The sequence below is a fragment of the Macaca mulatta genome, chromosome 7 (assembly GCF_049350105.2).
Source record: "Macaca mulatta isolate MMU2019108-1 chromosome 7, T2T-MMU8v2.0, whole genome shotgun sequence".
Taxonomy (NCBI): Eukaryota; Metazoa; Chordata; class Mammalia; order Primates; family Cercopithecidae; genus Macaca; species Macaca mulatta.
Window position 1 is genome coordinate 129,933,289 of NC_133412.1, and position 15,064 is coordinate 129,948,352.

The window sequence follows — 15,064 nt, forward strand, 5'->3', positions numbered from 1 at the left end:
TGCGATGTGAGCATGTACGGAAAACAGAGACAGAAAGATACACAAGTCCAGGAACAAACTATTTTCTAAAACTCAGTGTCTTCTCTATTCCCTAAGCCCTTATAAATATCCTTACACATATAAAATAAATGATCCCCGAGTGAGAGACCCGGGCTTCTGGTAGGCGCCTGGGGTTTTTTGGAATTGAGAAGCCCACGACAGACTGCAGGGAACACGAACCCCAGAATCTAATCCCAGGGCCCATTTAGGGGAAGTAGCTGGGGCCACGTCGCGCCTCGAGGATGCGAGTGTGAGGTCGACAAGATATCAGGGAAGGGAGCGAGCGAGGGAGGCCCCCGCTGGAAATAGCTTCTGTGTTAGAACAAACGCCACCAAACGCCCGACACTGCGAGGCCTGGAGCTAACTGGGCTGGCGCCGCCCGAGCCCCGGGCTGAGAGCCGGGAGGCTGGGAAGTGATGGGACCTGGGGACCCGAGCTGGAGAGTGCGACCCCCAGCCCAACTTTTTTGCCTGGCATAGAGAGCAGGGACCGGACAGGTTTCAAACGGATCCGAGTCCCTAGAAAAGCAAAAACAGACTGGGCGGAGTATGGGGTGGGGGCTGGCTAGTGGAACTGCTGAGTGTGTGTGAATAAGGGGGGTGGGAGTGGGAGCAGAAGACAGCTCTTCCTTCACAACATCTAGTGCAGGAAAAGAAAAATAAAATCTCTTCCTAAATACCCCACCCCCCGCCACCCACCCACCACCAACTACCATCACCACCACGGCTAGTGGGCCCAAAGAAACAGCTCGCTGCTTTTAATTTGGGGACCTATGTTAATGAAGTTGGTAATTAATTCGTCGCTTTGTTGTCGGTTCTTATACTGTATGTGTAATCAAATGTGGCCGTCCTTGGGATTTACAGCAATTAACGAATTACGGGAGTGCGCACGAGGCAGCAAGCCCTCAGCAGCCGGGCTGGGCTCCGGCTCCTGCTCGGCCTGGGGCTGGGGACTTCGCGGCCGCGGCCCCCGTCACAGGTGTCTCTAAAGCTTTGGGCCCTGGCGGCCCCTCTAGCCCCCGAGGGGCCCGGGGCCCGCCCAGCTCCTTCCCGGCCCTCTGCAACAGCTCCAGTCCGGAGACCCGCTGGCTGTCACGTTCCCAGGAGTCAAGACTTTCTAGGGGCCCGGGCGGGGGGGAGGGTGAGTACGGACCTTTTTTTCTCACCCCACCCCCACTGTACTGAAATACCTGGCGACCGCCCCCGAAGCCTTTAATGGGGATGGTGGTGGGGAGGGGGTACCAATGCCCCAGGCGTTATGACCCTCTTGGCGCTGGCTGTCGGAGGCACTGGTTGGGTGCGCTTGGTCAGAGTCACGATGCTTTCGATGAAGGAAAGGCAAATCCACCCCGATCGCTAGAAGCAGAGTCCCCTTCCTACCCCTAGAAAAGATAACGTTTCCCCCAGTTTGATCACAATGATTCTTAAACCTTAAAAGAGCCGAAGAAGAAAAATGGACGTTGTGGATCTGGCAGAGGGGAAGGCCGGAGGGAGGCCTCGGGGACAGTAGGCATAGGGTGGGATGCAGAAATATCAGAACACGCTCTTGCGAGCTCCACCAAGTAAACCATTTTGGGCTGGGAGATCCATCTGCTGTAGGGTTCAGTGTCCAGGGAAACCTTTCAAGCCCGATGTAGAGGTTTGCGATGTCCTCCCAGATGGCGAGGGCAGCTGAATCTCCCTAAAAATCCCCCTGTTCTATTTGACAGGGGCAGATTTATGCGTGGTGGGGCGTGAGAGGGTTTTGCCCTTCCAGCGGCCGGCAGCAGACAGCTCCCGCTTCTCCTTTGCACTCTAGTCTAATAACTTCGCAGAAATACCGGGCCAATAAACTACGAGTTGGAAATGGACAGTGTTAAATAAACAAGGGTCTCTTTAAAATTCTCATCCACTTCAGATGTCTAAAGTAAGATTGTGATGATTTTGTCACGGTTTGGTAAATTTACCCCTTTAAGAGGCTTTCATAAATCCCAGAACACACCTTCAGCCAGATTTGAATATAGATTTAGGTTTTAAAACCCAGAAGCTGGAAACACCGCTTTATCAAAGAGAATTTCCCTTTAGCTTAGCAATGTGCTGAAGCTCTTAAAAGATTGGATCTGAGAGAGAGAGACAGAGGAGAAAGAGAACTAGAGGCAGAGAGAGGCAGACAGGGAGGGGGGGGGGAAAGACTTTCTTTTTCTTTCTAGAGGAATTCTGCCCAGACTCTGCAGCAGTTGGTAGCAGGCAAGCTTTCTCCTGGGTGTCGCCTGGAAAAGTTGCAAAATTGTTCTTCACCTGTAAGAACATGCTCTTTATCTTCCAGTCTCTTCTTGTCAATTTGGAAATTGCAGACAGCCCGGCTCAGGTACAGTCCCCACAAACCCTATTCTAGGTCAGGACAAAAGCCACTGGCTTTGGGGGAAGGGGGCTGGGCTCTTTTACTGAAAACCTTAGATGCTTGGTGGGAGAAAAAGACTCTTTGGATGAAAAGTCTAACTCTTGATTTTCAGTAAGTTCTTGAACTTCCAATTTACTATCTGTTCATTGTATTTCTGTGTTTAACTTTTCTTTTCTGTGTCCTGTGTCTTCAACATTTTTTTTTCTATGAATCTGACTTATAGTAGCATGCTTTGTGTTTTTAGATAATTTTCATTAACAAGTGGGTGGTTTTTAATTGCCACTTGCACAATTATTTTGCTATGCATATGAGATATAAGCATTCTAAATTAAGAAAACCAATACGAAGGGAATCAAATTATTTGCCAGAGCTTGTGTGCAGTTTCCAGAATATGTCTGATACTCATATTTTGAAATCAAGATTCATGCGTGGCACTAACTAGGCTCACTTTCTCCACCGCACAAGCCAGGCCAGTTTAAAATATTCCAAACTTTCCTCCAAGTTTATTAACTTTGGTGGGGGGGAGTGGGGGAGGGGGAGGGGAGAGAAGACATCCCAGGATTCTTCCAGGCTAATTAAAAAAGAAGAACAAAACCCATATTCCGTGAGAACATAGCCTCTTGAGGGAAAGGAGCCAGTTAGACTTCCTTAACACTGACTTCAGAAATATGAACATTAATTTCCAATCTTTTCAGCAATTCAGTGGATAGTGAGGGACTACATTTTGCCTTAGAAGCACCATAATACCTAGAAAGAAGTCATTTTTTCATTAGTTTTTTAGATATGTCTTTATTATAAACTTTGATGAGACTAACCATAATTTTTTAAATAGGGATTTAAGATTGGAAATGCAGACAGAATTTAGGGGAAAAAATAAGGCAACAGATCACTTATAAATTAAGCTTGGGTCTCTCACTCCCTGCACTGCGGTTGCCTCAAAAAAGAGGGTAAGGGAGGAAGAAACAACTTCAAAGATAGGATTGTGCTGTCTCGATAAAAGAGTAGGGAGGCAAACTCCAAATGTGAAAAAGAGGAAAAGAGGACCATGTTGTTCCGGAATGAAACGGATTAAGATTGTGTGACAAGTGCGAGATGTGGGGCTGTGAGACATTTATGAGCAGAGTGTGAGCCGGGAGCTGTGCCTCTGTCCCTGAGAGTGTGGGGACCAAGAGTGTGTGCAGAGTAAGGTTACGGTGAGGGATAGGAAGGGCATGTGTGGATGTGAGACAGAGAGAAGTGTGAGGCAGGTCTGTGTATGTGCGTGTGTGTGTGTGTGTGTGTGTGTGTGTTAGGAGGGTGTGGATGGGAATGTGGATGGATTGATGAAGGGTGGTAGCTGTCAGTTTACATAATTTTCATCTCCTGGACCTGAAGTTTCCTTGAAATCAATTCTACTGCAGGCAGCAGCCTTGAGCTTACAGAGCTGATATAAAACAACCATTACAGTCCAATATCTTGCCTGTTTGCAAACTTCATTTAAAACTGGGGAAAAAAAGACCCAGGAATGGTTTTGTAAGAAAGGAAAAAAAGAAGAAAAGAAAACCACAGTGAAGCTTTAAACTAGTTTGGATAAATCTCTAATCTTTTATTTGTAACCTTTTACAAGCTTTATTTCCCGTATATGAAAAGCTTCTTTTATATGGGCACGACAGACTTTTCCTTTGGATTTTTAATTAGAGTCCATCAATTGTAGCCATATTTAAGAATCAATATAAAGTAATCCTTCGAGATGGGATAAGGTTTTAATCGAAAATCTAATTTCCCTCTCTTTGCAGATCATTTTAAGGGGCTGGTTGATAAAAAAAAAAAAAAAAAGGTTCAATTTTTAAGAGATAGACACCTAAAACCTGGAAAAGACCATGTCTACAAGAAACCAACTGATGTTGCCTTACAAAGAAAAAGTCTGGAGGTTGTTGGGAACTTTTTTTTTTTTCAACTTAGAAGAATTTGACTTATTTTTCTCTCAAACAGTATTCCCTAATGTGGCTCCTATGAGAGTATTCACATTGAATGGAGAAAGAAAAAGACAGAAATTATTTGTCTGAAACAGTATTTCATACGCAAAAGATAGCAACCTTAATTTTTTATTAACAAGAAAACCCAGAAATCTTGACATATCCCTTTCACCACATGGTCCCAGATTCCCAAGGTTAGAGAATAAATAACACACACTTTTTCATTTTTGTTCATGAATGCAAACTTCCCATTTTCGGATTCAGGAATGAATATTTCTGACCAATTTTAAAACTTCAAAATTAGAATTTTGCAATTTTTAATTTTTTTGCAACAATTGGAAAGTTGCTTATCTCGAAGGTATAGAATTTTAAACAGTTCTACCAGGGTCACTGGCTTTCAGTTTGTCTTAAAAGAGAAAAGAAAAGAAAATGAAAGCAAGGAAGAAAGCAAACAAACAAACAAACAAATAAAAACTAATTGTAGGTGCACAGTCCAGACCGTTTGTGCTGCTGAATGATTAATCTGAGGCATTTGTTCAAAGGCCGAACATTATCTAAATGTGCATAGTGCATTTCCAACATTCACCGCTTAGTTTAAGATCTGCAGATCATCGTAAACTAGAAGGGACCCCCCCCCAAAAAAAGTTTATAGTATATTTTCAGGCAGTCACTGTACTTTTAAAAACTGTTGTATCTGTTAAGTGCATTTGGAAAAATGAACTCATCATGTTTGCTTTTAAAAATCTGAATGAAGTGTGTTTCAACATATTTGATAGCCATGCTTTTCTTTTATCTGCAGAAATTTCAATTTATTTAAAAGCCTGGCGTTTAATGCACTACATGACCGCATGAATTTTAGAGGAGCCCTCTTGTATTTCTCTGTAATCGTGTCTAATGAAAACCCGGGATTTTCCATTATTTAAAAAAAAGTGAAAATATAATGCATCTTCATTAGGAAAATTGACTGCTGTGCTCACGACAGTTCTTAATTGAAAAGGCAACCTATTTTAATGGTGTGGTTGAGAAGAAGATTACATACTTTATCCAAACACAAAGACAATTAATAATGAGAAGCAGGCTGCTGCCATTAACTCTAATGCAGTTGCATCAATGTCAGTGAAAAGTGCTCATACCTGAGATACACGGTGCAAACTCCCCCGGCTCCCTCCTTTCCCAATTCACCCACTTCTTAATTTGAGTTTCTTAATGTGCAAGCGCCAGGGCCGGCTGTGGTCAGGCGGGCTATTTTCTGGCAAGTGCGGCGCGGGACTGGACGCCCCTGCCGGCGGGTCGCCGGGTCTCGAGCTGCGCCGCCCCGCTGGAGGCGCCCGGGCTGCCTGGCTCTCCGCGCAAACCTCGCGCCCTTCCGTCTGCGCGCGCGGAGCCGGGTGAGGGCGGCCGCGGCTCCCGCGCGATGGAGGATTTGGAAGCTTAGAGCCACCTGGTACATTTTGAGATATTTAGCAAACCAGACTGGGCTGCTTCGGAAACTGGGTTCTGTTCTGACTCCTTTGCAGAAAAGTTATGAGGAAAAACATCTTGTAAAATTAAGGTTATGTTTGGCGGGTACAGTCGTGAACGCACATGGTCATCCGGCGAATCAGCCAAGTTTTCCAAAGCGCCCCCTCTCCGGCTCTCAGGCCAGGGGAGCAAAGCTTACGTGTGTGCGTGTGTGTGCGCGCGCGTGTCTCTGTGTCTGCGTGTGTGCTCGCAAGCGCGTGTGGGTTTGGGGTGGGGGAACATCCCGACCTTTCTACACCCTAGTGCGTCCCAACTTCTGACTGGGAGGAGACGTCGGCGGCCTCTGGTCTTTTCCCTTTTTGGGCGAGGTGCGGCCAGCTGAGACCTCACGCCGGCCGCCTCGGACCCAGGGCGCCGAGCTAGGGGAGACAGCGTGGGACTGGGGGACCCCCGGGATCCCGCCTTCGGCGCGGAAGGAGTGGCAGTCCTTGGTGCCGGGCCTGATCCTTGAGACTGCCGGCCTTCCAGGGCGCCAGGACTCGAGGACGCGGTTTTCTTCCGCAGTCCCAAGACCCCCGGGGCCGTTACAGCTTGGGGAAGGGGCAAACTCTGTTTGGTCTCCACGAAGTGCTTCGATGTTCGCGAAAGGGTAGGCCCTTCTTGCTTGGCGTCCTAAACCCCTCGGAACTGGCTCTGCCCCTGCCTCTTCCCCAGCACAGTCTCCCAGCTAAGGCTCAGACAGCCCGGGAAAGAGGCGCCCCCATCAGTATCCCCCACAACCCGCCCCAGTGTGAGCCTGGGCGCGGCTGCAGGCTGACAGGCGCACTGTGACCAGGCCGTCACTTCTCTTCACCAAAGATTAGATGGGGAGCGTGCACCCTCTGGGGAGTTCGCAAAGCTTCTCGCTTTGATCAGCCAAGCGCAGTGCGAGGGAGAGATATTGCCGGGGTCTGAGTCCATCGGAAGTGTCTAGGAGAGAAGAGAGAAGAGCAGGTAGTCGCTTTGGCGGCTGACCGGCGGACACCTGCACACATCCAGCCTCGTGGAGAAGGAAGGACCCTGTCCTCCAAGGCCAACTGAATACACTCTCCTCCCTTGAGGCATAGCCTCACAGGAAACCTCCTTCCACAAATGCACGCTTCCCTCTGCATCCGTCAGTATCCTGGGGCCAGCTCTGTTGTCCCTCAATCAAGCATACCCCACTTCCTTCCCTGCTTCCATCGATTTATCTACAGACTTCCTATAGACTTGCCACTTTTGTGATTTTGCCCACGGGCTAGGTAGCCTCTTCAAGACTCTGAAGACAAGCAGGCCTGGAGATATCCACGAAGCCCCAGGTACCTGCTCTTCCTCCCTTAGGGCAGGTGAGTCTCTAGAACATTGTAACCTCCCTTTGGTGAGAGTCAACTATCAGCTACTTGGTGTGGTCTAGGAATCTTCTCGCCTCCTTTGCAGCTTTCCATCAATGTTAGATAAGCCTCCTTGCATGATGAATCTAGAGTTTCACCTGTTCATTTTAAATGCCTTTTTCAGATTGCAAACGTTGAAGTACTCAGTTACTATTTATCAACCGAGCTCTGGTTTCTGCTTTTGGTGAGGCCATGTGTGTCAGCTGGAGTAAGGAGGACACCAGGTCTCCCAGGGATAGCTTGAAGTCTAGATGTCTTACTTGCCCAACAACATAAGAGCAAAAACAGACTTGCTTCCATGTGTGAATCAGTTTCTTAGCATTTAACCTATGGATGCTTGGAGGCATCTTTATTAGCAAGTGTCTGACTTTGGATAGCCACTCAATAATGACATTCCTAATCATTTATTGAATACCATTTAAATGAGTTCAACCACAGACAGTAACTCTTAGCCTAAATGGCAGCTTTCTGGCAGCTTATTCAGCCAATGAACATGCAAAAAGTGAAAGATATCATTGCTTCCAATACTTGCTCCCAAATAGGACAATGAAAGCCATCACTTAAGGGACATACAGATCACCTACGTGTAGATGGTGTATTCTGGGTTACTGGAAAAGCAGTAACCCTTTTGATTATGCTCTTTTGTATTTGATGGACAAAATGTGTCAGATAAGCACAGAAGAAACAGGCATGGAGTATAGACCTTGAGTATCAACAGAATCTTGGGCTTAAGTCTACCCTGACCTTTTCCTACTGCTTCAACCAAAAACCAGAAGTAGTGGTTGAAGTGGTTGAAGTCTTTCTCTAACAAAAAGACATTCTGTAAACATGAGATATTCACCAAGGAATTGGAGGGAAACCAAACAATTTCATTATCATCAAGAAATATTTTTAATATCCTGGTAGTTGGCATTGGGTAAATATAACTTCAGTCAAGTCTACAGTCTTAATGAAAACATTTTAGTAAAAGTAAACAACATTTTACATTAGACCATATATTCTTAAATGCAGTTGCAAATTTTGATCAATTTGGTTTATTAACCAATTGGTGCACACATGGTAGGATGGATAAATTTGTTTTTTTTCATGTGCAAAAATATTTATTGAAGTCTCTGATTTATCTAAAGATTTGTGATTATCAAGCCAGGACATCTCTAGAGCATAAGTACTTTTTCAAAAGTTTATTGTAACATGAACTCACATTCATTCATTCATTCGTGTATGCATTCAACAAGCATATCTGGGCGCCTACTACGTAGTAGGCAATTGTCAGGAATTGATTATGTCTAGAGGTTCGTATTTTTCTCATTTCAAATAATCGAATAGTAATAATAAACATCTGATCTAAAAGTTTTCATTACTCTTTTCTGGCCGAAAATTAAGCCTGGAGAGATTTGCTCTAAGTTGTAAGGACCTGTACTGCTCATCCATAGCAATGTTCCCAGGGAAAGCTGTAGGAATTGTTTGCATGAACTGACAAAAGTATATGACTTTTAATGTTCAAATCTAATTTGCTTCTAAAAAATAAAATCAGAAGGCAGCTCAGTATGATTTATTGTGTGTTTAGAATATGTGCTCCTTAGTAAAAAATGATTTTTTGATAGGAATAAAACAAACTTTAGATTTAACTCTATATTCTTTTAGTTCATCTGTAAAAGATAGAGACCATATATGCATATATGCCATCATTACATTCTTATCTTATTTCAAACAGAATGTAAAAGCAAGTATTCAATTAATTATAAATACAATTTACTTTTAAAAAACCCCTTTCTGGGCTAGAAGTAGTTACTGTTATTTATTTATGTCCATTTTAGCTTCAACTGCTTGCCAGTCCTAGAAATTAATGGGTTTAATTTCCCCTCGAATTTAGGATTTTTTGAGTAACAACTTACACTCAAATGTAGTCTTTCTTACACAAATTCTCTCCCTCTCTATTTTATTCACTTTCCATTCATAACACAGACATTACCATGGAAGTTTTCATAGGTTATTGATGGAGTTATTGAACGTGCTGATCAAATAACAGATTAAAACTGAGTCTCCATGAGGTGGCCAGTGCATGAAGGTTTCTTTTTTTCTGAAGAATTCTCACAGGAAGAATTAAATGCTACTTCTTACAAATCAGTCCTACTGATCTAGTGTGTGTTTGGACACACTAGAGACTTTGAGCCACATCCTCACCAATAGTACTTTACCTTTTGGGTATGAATTGTGGGTAATAGTGCCCGTGCATAGCCTGTGGTCTGTAGAGAAGCCATATTGATTAATAGTTTTCATGCAAATCATTCAGCACGTTGAGGAATTTTTTTTTTAATCCCCAAACCTCTAAAAACTCATTCTTTATTTTTCAAATTTGGTCTTTTTAATTTCCTTCACAGCTAAGAAGGTATGAGAGCCCCTTTGTTCTGGAGCTGCTGATTCTGGTATTCAAGGTGTTTGTTTGTTCCAAGGACTGCACTTATGATTTTAAAGTGCCATAAATTCTTCAAACTAAGCTCCTACGGTCTTTATACCACCTTACCAGCTTAGATTGTGTGATCCTAAGAATGAAAAAAAAAAAAAAGTTTTTATGAGATTAGGTAGCTATTCATATTATAAATATGAATTTATTAAATTTAACTGGCAAAAAGATCTATTATGAGTAAAGAAGGTGAAAATATAAGCTTAAAATATTCAGGACTGAGAAGAGAGCATTGAATTTCTGATTCTCTCTGTAGGTGGGGTGTGAAATAGAATGCTAGTGTTGCTGAGCCAGAATGCTTGCCTATTTTTACACTTCCGTAAGAGATGTGGGCAATGGAAAGGGATACTTATGGAAGTACAACAGGGTTTATTTAAAAGTTCATCAGGCTTAAGGAGGGCAGTATTTGCCTTATGGAAGACAGTGGGTCTCTTGATGCCCAAAATGTATATGAGAAAGACAGTGAAATGAAAAGGAGATGAGAATCCAGACACTCCATCAGCAGCCTTACCCTGTGACAGACCCAGAGGCAACTCCAAAGCCACCAGGGCAACTGCCTGTTCAGTTTGCCAAAGAGCCAGATGCTGTTGCTTGGAAGAATCTCTTCCACAGCTTGATGTCTGGGTCCTGTGATTGCCATCCAAAGAACAGTGGTGGGGCATGCTGGGATGAATGCAATCCCGGCATCCCACTACAGTGTTTTCTTTTTTAAAAAAGAGTCATTTTAAATTAAACAAGTTTTAAAACTCACATATTATTTTTGAAAATGTAAAAATGAAATTGGAGGATAATAGTACAAGGCAAGGCTGTCTATTTGAAAAAAAAAATCCGCTTAAAACTTAACTTTGCTTATGGGTCATTTTAATTTATCCCATGAGGAATGGGACATTTAGAAGAGACAAAAGACCATCCACCATTCACAGTGATGAAATAAAAATCACTACAATCTAGAAGAATGGTGGTACAAATAATACTTATTGCTTACGTTACTCACTATGATCATTTACAATATTTATTTAAATAAAATAAAGTAAGATATTCGATATTGCATTTTGTAATAGAATTTTGATTGTGGGTGCCACTGAACATGTGCTTAAATAAAAAAGGCAGTAAGGAAAATCACATTTAAGGGGAAAAATCATGCCTGCCTGAGTGTCTGATGAGTCACTAACCTCTCTTCTTAAATATTATCAGTATTGTCACATGAAGCAGCATCTCTCCTTTTCAAAATATGTGTTAATATTTGCTGTGTTGTAGCTAAGTGAATAATAGCTGCTGTACGTCTTTGAGTCACTCAGACTACTTCAACAAATGAATGTCCTTTGATCCTAGTGTACAGCCAACACCTTTGCTTTTCCATGTAATCTTTTATTTTTTGTAATTATGGGAATTTTTTCCCCTTATATTCCCAGACTTTGTCTAATAGCCTAATGGTAAGTGCCTGAGCACCACAGTAAATCTATAATTTCTTTAATCATTGTGATCAATGTGAATCATGGCATGATTAATGTGGCTGGGGTAATAGGTAATGGTTAAAAAGATAATCAAAATATTTGGATAGTAATAACTCACTATACAGCAGTGTTTCTCAACCAGGGACAATTTTGTCCCCCCAGGGGACATGTGGCAATGTCTGGAGATGTTTTTAGTCATCACAACTCTCATCTACTGGGTAGAGATCAGATATGCTGCTCAACATCCTGCACTACAGAGGACAGCACCCTACAACAGAGAATTGTCTGGCCCAAAGTGTTAATAGTTCCAAGGTTGAAAAATCCTGGTGTAGAGAATGGATAACATGTATAATGATATTGACATTTTAAAAAGTTTGGTGACTACCAAAATATAGATAGCTCTGTAGTGCTGTTAATCTAGATGAAAAGAAAAAAAAATCAGTAACAGATATTTTCAAATATCTTCACATTTGGGATCATATTGACAAAGTATAAAGGCATAATATTGTCACTTTCTGTAAGATATGTTTCTCATCCTCACTTCAATTATTTTTTAAGCACATAGTTAGCTACAACTGGATGACATCAACAGCAGCTTGGGGATATCATGTTCCTATTTCATAAACAGAATACTAATTCAACAGGAAAAACATATAAAAGAATTTTCAGTTTTTAAATTTTCTTCGATTCCAAAATTTCCTTCCAAATAATTTAAAAAATACATAAACTTATTTATAAAGAGGAAAATGAAAGACATCTTTAATCTGGCCATCTTAAGCTTTTAGTTTCTTTAAACTCAAACTTGTATCTATGGACATTGATTTCTTAATATAGGACAAAATACTGTTCACCAAAATATTTTGTTATGGTTAAGTTTTCATGACATTAACTCCTTTGTCTAGCACATGTAAAGTGAAATTTATCGTTGTTTTCCTAATTGTTCTGTCCATACCAGTTTGCCTCCCTTTTTTTTGAGTGTGGATTTATTGGATTTTTTTTTTCTTTTCTTTCTTTCTTCCTTTACTTCTTTTCTTTCTTTCTTTTGTAATGTATTCAGTTATATTAAGTGGAAGACATCTCCCCATAGAGAAACTGGCTTGGACCTCACCTGCCTTATCTGTTTATATCTTGTAGGACTAGTATTCTCCAACACTATGTATGACTTGTCTCCTAGTCATTTCTTCTTAAGTCAGATGTTTAGAACTAATATTCCCCAACACTATGTATGACTTGTGTACTAGTAATTTTTTCTTAACTCAGGTGTTTATGCTGCCGAGCTAAAGTTATTTAACAGGTAATAGTTTTGCCTCAGTTAAATCTATGGGTGAAGATATTGCCACTGGGCAAGACTAAGGTGGTAGTTACAGTTACCAATGGGTTTGGGCAGGGAGACAGGCACAGAGCCCTTGTTAGGGAATGAAACCCAGAGAGAAGGGAGAGGAGAACTGCCAGAAGATAGAGCAGCCTAACATGGACAAATTACAGAAGGAAAGAGGACAAGAGGACGATAATGCCATAATGCACAGCCTTTAAATAACACATTGAACAACAATGAGTTTGCATTTAGCATTTGGGCAGTGCTATCATCTGAATGTTTGTGTCCCTCCAAAATTCATGTTAAAATCCTAACCCCTAAGGTGATGCCGTTACGAGATGGGGACTTTGGGAAGTGATTTGGGAAGTGATTCATGAGGGAGCCCTCGTGAATGGGATTAGTGTCCTTATAAAAGAGACCCCAGAGAGACCCTTACCCCTTCCATCTTGCTGTGAGGACAGAGCAAGAAGGTGCCCTCTATAAACCAGAAAGCAGGCCATCACCAGACACCAAATCTGCCTCGATTTTGCACTTCCCAGTCTTCAGAATGGTGAGCAATAAATTTCTGTTGTTTTAAAGCTACCCAGTTTATGGTATTTTGTTATAGCAGCCCAAGTAGTCTAAGAAGGGCAGTTACATGACAAGACTTTTGCTTTATTTGAGGCATTAATCTTTGGTTTCCTCCCCGGACCCATATTATTAGGTTGATGCAAAAGTAGTTGCAGTTTTTGTCATTACTTTTAATGGCAAAAATTGCAATTTCTTTTGCACCAATACCTCTTGTCAGGGAAGCGGAGAAAAATTGGAAATGCGCCCACAATTTTCAGGGTTTATTTTTTCCAGGATTTTTTTTTCTTTTTTTTTTTTTAAATAAGATACCATGTTGTCCAGGTTGGAATGCAGTGGCTATTCACAGATGTGATCCCACTACTGATCAGCACTGGAGTTTTGGCCTGCTCCATTTCTGCCCTGAGCCGGTTCACCCCTCCTTGGGCAACCTGTTGGTCTTTTGCTCCCAGGAGGTCACCATATTGATGCTGAACTTAGTGCAAATATGCGATTGGTGTAGCACAGAACTCCTGGGCTAAAGCCATCCTCCCACCTCAGCTTCCCAAGTAGCTGGGACTAGAGGTGCATGCCACCACACCTGGCTTTTTCAGGAATTTAAAACAGTGACTAACTCAAGCTACCACAAGTTCTGCATTGGGCAACTGACAATGCCAATTTCATGGAAACCTCCCTGCTGCAATCCTCCCCCACCTGCAATATAAAACAAAAACTTCACTCAACAGTTTCTAGAGCAGAACTTCTTTTCCTCTTCACAAAATAGGTCTCACCCTTGGGTAGTTAATAGGTGGCACATGCAAACAGTAACAGGGGAAGCTGTTTATTTGTTTGTTTGTTTGTTTTGAGAAGGAGTCTCGCTCTGTCGCCCAGGCTGCAGTGCAGTGGCATGATCTCGGCTCACTGCAAGCTTTGCCTCCCGGATTCAAGTGATTCTCCTGCCTCAGCCTCCCGAGTAGCTGCGACTACAGGCGCCCACCACCATGTCTGGCTAATTTTTTTTTGGTATTTTTAGTAGAGACGGGGTTTCGCGTGTTAGCCAGGATGGTCTCGATCTCCTGACCTCGCGATCCACCCGCCTCGGCCTCCCAAAGTGCTGGAATTACAGGCGTGAGCCACCGTGCCCGGCCTTGTTTGTTTTTATGTACTCTGAGCAACAGAATTTAGAAGCCAGCTCTCTTGTGTCCACCAAGTTCAGGCACATGAAAGGGAATGTAGTGCTTGCTTCGGCAGCATATACACTAAAATTGGAACAACACAGAGAATATTAGTATGGCCCCTGTGTGAGAATGACATGCAAATTTGTGAACCGTTCCGCATTTTTTAAATTACAAAACAAAAAATAAAAAAATAAAGAATGAGTACATAAGCAGGAATTTTTTTAAAGATTGCAAAAGGTTCAGTGAAGAGAAATGAAATATACCACAGAATGAATAATATGCCAGTCAGTAAAAAATATATGAGAGTTCACCTGAAGTATGGATCCTTTCCACAATAATGGGCAGACAAACCCTTTTGTCCTTAAGACTACAGAATCCCTTGTTCTGATTCTGTGTTTGGTCTTCCTCCTCATCAACTAGCTGATTATGGGTCTCTGCTGGGCCTCCTTTAGGTCCTGTTCATATCCAAAGTTGGCCTATGCCAACCTGGTCACTTCTCTGAATCAGGACTGACTTAGGAATTACAAAAAAATCTCGGTCTATGGGTGTTACTTGAAGTTTGAAATTTAATGTCAAGTGTCTTCATCAACTTTATGTCTATAGGTCTAGATATTTCTGTTCCTATTATGGTACAAATATCAGAGATGGCTCCTCATTTAATTGTGTAGTCATCTGTAAGTTGTTATGACTGCCAATTATAAAACTCGTTTACTTTTGTTCTGCTGCTGTAGAGAAAGGGGTCTACACATCCGCCCTAGTGTTGATAGAAAGGGAATGGTAACTACTCTGGTTACTGCCTGGAGTTTTCTTTTTTATTTCAGTCACTTACTTGTACATCTTTGGCTGGAGGATACTCCTTTTTT

The 15,064-nt window shown here is 42.3% G+C and overlaps 1 long non-coding RNA gene and 1 other non-coding gene across 2 annotated transcripts in view; both read left to right on the forward strand.

Annotated features, from left to right (window-relative positions):
• Positions 1–924: 924 nt before the first annotated feature.
• Positions 925–15,064, forward strand: part of LOC106999440 (uncharacterized) — a 116,194-nt gene continuing 102,054 nt past the window's right edge. The window contains exons 1-2 of the long non-coding RNA XR_013395388.1: positions 925–1,180; positions 2,229–2,386. This is a non-coding gene — a long non-coding RNA (uncharacterized LOC106999440). The remainder of the gene's footprint in view (positions 1,181–2,228; positions 2,387–15,064) is intronic.
• Positions 14,259–14,365, forward strand: LOC114679764 (U6 spliceosomal RNA). The gene has a single exon (XR_003731875.1). It is a non-coding gene; the product is annotated as a U6 spliceosomal RNA (small nuclear RNA).